Source organism: Vicia villosa, unplaced genomic scaffold (assembly GCF_029867415.1).
Source record: "Vicia villosa cultivar HV-30 ecotype Madison, WI unplaced genomic scaffold, Vvil1.0 ctg.003299F_1_1, whole genome shotgun sequence".
NCBI lineage: Eukaryota > Viridiplantae > Streptophyta > Magnoliopsida > Fabales > Fabaceae > Vicia > Vicia villosa.
Window position 1 is genome coordinate 198,049 of NW_026706170.1, and position 4,860 is coordinate 202,908.

A 4,860-nucleotide genomic window follows, 5' to 3' on the forward strand; every position below is an offset into this window, starting at 1 on the left:
GTTGGAACGGGTGCAACTATTCAAACGAATCGTTATGTCCGTTAGGAACGGGTGCAACTATTCAAACGAATCGTTATGTCCGTTGGGAACGGGTGCAACTATTCAAACGAAACGTTATGTCCGTTTCTATTATTCATATTCAATTACACGTTTGGCTCGACGAGCGTGCACTCCGCACTACCCTAACTCGTTTCAAACTTAACGCATAATTGCATTGGCCTATAGTAAATCACATTACTACCAAAATGCATTGATGATACTAAAATCACCAACAGAAGCCTTGCATGTTTTGGCCTTTGAACAAAGGAAATTGTTTAAAAAATTATTTTTGTTCTATAACTAAGAATGGTGCAAACCTAAAGCATTAATTAGTAATGGCTCAGGCTTTTTTAAGTTCATATCTGTCTAAATTTCTTTATTATGCAATGCTATATAGTAAAATTTTTGTTATTCGTTGTGTTACGATAATTAATTTTTTTTCCAGATAGGGAAGTTTTCGAAGGAGATGTGAACGTTGCGCACCCATGATTAATTCGTCGTTCGGTTTTATAGACTTACATAGAAAATATGCTGCTATATAGATTCTTTTACTTGCATACACGCAATTCTATTTACATCCATACATCGCCCCATTATCCTACCACTACAACATTTGTTGTCTCTGGCAACACTTTTTTATGCAACATGTGAAAATTGTTGCCTAAAACTATTTTAGGCAACATTTAACACTTGTTGCCAACAATACAAAAGCAACACCATATAATCGTACCCTTAACTCTCTATGGGGACAATTTTAAAACGTTAAAAAACAAATATTTTAGCAATATTTAATAAATGTCCCCTAAAATATTTTTGGGAACAATTTTTAGTTGTTGCATAATTTCTAATAAAAAGCAACAATTGTTACACGTAGTTTAAATTTTTTACACTTTAACGAAAACTTTAGCATAAATCTTCCATCCAAATGTATAAAAATTTATTTGTGAAATTTTTGACAAAACTCTACTCTCCATACATATAAAATAAATATTGTAAATAAATAAATTTAAAATGTAAATATAAATATAAATATGAGTTAAAAGGTAGTGCACTGACAGTGTAAAATAATTTTACACTATCATCCAATAGAAAATCATAAAGGTGCCATATCATTAAGTTTTTTTTTAAATAAAAAATGGTTTAATTGGATACATGGGTGGTGATTGGTTGACAGTGTAAAAATATTTTACACTGTCAGTGCATCACCCCTTTTCTCTATAAATATAATAGATATATATTTATTTTCATAAAAAATGATTTATCTAATTTATTATAATATTTAATGAATACAAATATTTAATAAATTAGATTACTATAATTCAAAATAACAAAAAGTGTCTCTTCTCTCATTACACTTAGTACTCTGTAGAGCCCAAATAAAAGACATTAAAATATCACGTATTTTTCCTTTAAGCAATCTCACTGTATATGTTATAATTTCTTATTTTAGAATTAAACATTTTTTAATAAGTAATTAATTATATTCTAATCCAGAAACCCAATTCTCTCTGTACTCAATTTGAAGCCGCCGTCACTCACATATTCTAACCTAGAAACTCAAATTGGTTTCTCCCATAGTTGAACTTGATTTCTCTTAACCCAAATCTTGTTTTTCACCACGAGAGACCGAAATTGATTTACCCAACAACCGAAATTGATTTACCCCACAACCGAAATCGATTTCTCTTAGAATCAAAATTGATTTCTTTCATAGTAAAATTAACAGGTTACCCTTTTCTCTTATTTGTAAATCTGCAGAACCTTAAGTTTACTATCTTTTTGTCTTCCACTAAAGCAGTTTGCTTTCTCTCTTTCAATTGAGTTAAGTTTGCTTTATCTGATATGTATACTGGAAAATAGTGTTATGAGGTTTTGAAACAACTACCTCAAACTCCTAACTCTTGGTGAAGCAGTTAATGACGAAAAACACAATAAGACTCATGTTGACCAAGTCCAAGAAGATAAAGAAGAAGAAAGACAAAAGACTAGCCAACAGTAAGTTTTTTTTCTTCTATTTTTCTCACTTTTAGTTTTAGGTGATTTTATGGTATAATAAAACTCATATCCATTATTATACCAAACTTTGGATTAAGATTGAAATTATTAACCAACCATCTTTTACCTTAATTTGTGTTGACGTGTTCTGTATATGAGGAGTACAAACATTGAAATCTTATCATCTTTTATGTTATTGAGCGCATGTTATTGACTTGGTTAATAATGGATGTGAGTTTTGGAGCTTGGATATCATGGTAATCCTCAAAGTAGCTTAAGTCTTGGAACGAATCTTAGTTGGAAGGAATCTCATTGTTTCATCTAATATGTCGTTAATATATTGTCCAGAACTTTTGTTAATGAATGTTTTTTTATGAACATGGAATGTGATTACTTGATTTCTTTAGTGAGTATTGAATATCTATGCAAAATCCTTAATTTTTTGCTCTTACTTATCCAATAAATTACGGCTGTTTGTTTATTTAGGTGAAATTAGAGCTCAAGAGATCAATTGTTTCGAATAATCTTTCCGGAGTTCGCCAATTAAGTGATGTTTGAACAAGCTTTGACATGTCCATTTTCAGAAACAAAGTTACATTATCTCACTAATGTGACCAGGAGGTGAAATTGTGTTCCCGGTTGCAGAGGTTGGTATAGTAAATTAGACATTGATGTGTGTTTATCGTGAAATTGAATTTGATAGTTTCAAATAGGAGATTGTTTTAGAGAGAAAATTGCTTGGACTTTAATTACCAATAGTTTATTTTGTTAGCTTATGAATTGATTCTGCTTACGGGAATGTTGAAGCTGCAAGGGTTCTAAAAAAAGTAATGACCTCTCTGAATGTGCAAAAAAAGGTAGCAGGTGGGCAACTTACTTGTTAATTACTTTTATGATTTCTTAGTTTTTCAGGTTTAGAATCTTTTGATTTTTTATTTGTGTGTAATGATTACTAATGAGTCACTTGGTGGCTGAATTTTGAAGTTGGAGTTTTTATCAAAATAAATTAATGAGTTGTGTTTCGAGCGTATCAAGAAAAAGAAAACTCTAACTATGTGAAAAGTTACTTATAGTTAAATTAAGCATCATATTCACCAAAGAAGTCTTCACATCTCTCGTTGTTGTGAAGCGTGTGCTGCAGCTACACCATTCCATGGGAAGTTGGAGTCTCTTTTAATTGTGTTGTATTTTATGAGAAAATAAATTTATATTTATCTTTGGTTATACCTCTGTCGAGTAAATATTGTGCTTACTTAATTTCTAAAAGTGGTGGATTAGTATTGTAGTCGGTCTCTTGTTTGAGTGGTGAAATACATGAAATTGCATATTGATTTTGTATATTTTGGTTGAGAGGGGCTAATTTTGTTTATCTTTGATTTTTTGTAAGAATTGCTTTGGTTGGTTTTGCTTACTTGTATTTTGTTTTCATTTTATTATGCAGAAATGTACCAATGAAGATGATGAAGAGAACGGCGGCGTAAGTGACGAGTTTCAAGAGGAAGACGCAAGTGATGAGGATGACGTATGTGATGAACTTCAAGAGGACGAAATAGGTGATGAAGAGGATGATGGAGATAACAACGAATTCGACAAACGTAAATGAGTTGTATGATGTTGTTTTAGGCTTGTACTTAAGCAATAAAACTTAAAGAAACTATATTTTGTTATTTTGAGCTAATGTTTTAAGAGAGTATTAACACAACTTTTGTGGTACTTGTAATTTATATTTAGTAAAATTTTTGTTTAAATTATTTATTTTATGAAAAATATGGTAAAAACTATTACATGTAACTTATATATTTGTTTACAAAGTGTTCTTAGTATTTTTTTAGGAACTATTTGTAATTGTTGTTAGATTTGGCAACATTTGTAAACTGTTGCCAAAGAATGTTTTGATTCAACCACTTTTAGGGACGATTTGTAGTCGTTGCGAGTTATAACAACACTTTAAAAGCGTCCCCTAAGATCCTTTAGAAAAACGTCCCCTTTTTTTCCGATTAGGCAACGTTTCAGGAAAATGTGGCCAAAGAGCATTAAAAAACGTTGCCCGAAACTATAGGCAACGCTCGCACAGAGGACGGCTGGAAAACGTCCCCTATTCTTTTAGGCAACGTTTTTTACAGATCTGGCAACATTTTTCAATTGTTGTCAAAGACGAAAAATGTTGTAGTGTACTCTTTTCTCACTCTTTCTTTGTTTTAACAATAGAGACAGTTGGGTGAATTCTTCTCGTTAACACATTTTTTTAATAAAATATTTTTGTTTACTTATATTATAAGTAAAAGTTACCCTAAATCTGACTTGTATAATCTATTTCCTGTTAACTACTAACACATTTTTCATTTTTTTTACGTATATTTTATGTTAAAGTAATGTTCGACTGACTTTTTTTCATCATTTTTTGGTATCTATTTGTGCATATCATATACTTTTTGTAATTTATGTTAAAGATTAAGTTAGTTGAATTTTAAAACTCAGGATTTCCATTCATCAAAGAAACTCAAGGATTGCAATGGATCCCTTGCTTAAGGAATGTTTCCAGTATACTGAAATTCAACAACTTACACTACACTCATGTAAATATTTTTGTCAGTTTATTTTTTTATATACAATGATTCAAGTTTATTTGTTTCTCAAACAAAGACCTATGTTTTTGGTGCATGTGCTTGGAAATAATGGACAAGCTGAGTCTTCCATTTCTATTATACATTAATTGAAATTGAAGCCAGCTAAGGAAATTGAAGAGATCAGTGATAAAAATGGAGTTTGCAAAATAAAGTCAGTAACAAAGAGGACGCCTCCTCTTACATATGAACAAAAATTTGT

The 4,860-nt window shown here is 30.6% G+C and overlaps 1 long non-coding RNA gene across 2 annotated transcripts; it reads left to right on the top strand.

The window, feature by feature from the left end:
- The first annotated feature begins 1,538 nt into the window (after window positions 1–1,538).
- Window positions 1,539–3,845, top strand: LOC131640766 (uncharacterized). Of its 2 annotated transcripts, none has more exons than XR_009295327.1 (4): window positions 1,539–2,034; window positions 2,521–2,681; window positions 2,794–2,898; window positions 3,476–3,845. It is a non-coding gene; the product is annotated as an uncharacterized LOC131640766 (long non-coding RNA). The 2 variants fall into 2 exon arrangements; XR_009295326.1 differs by having other exon boundaries at window positions 2,807–2,898.
- Window positions 3,846–4,860: the final 1,015 nt, after the last annotated feature.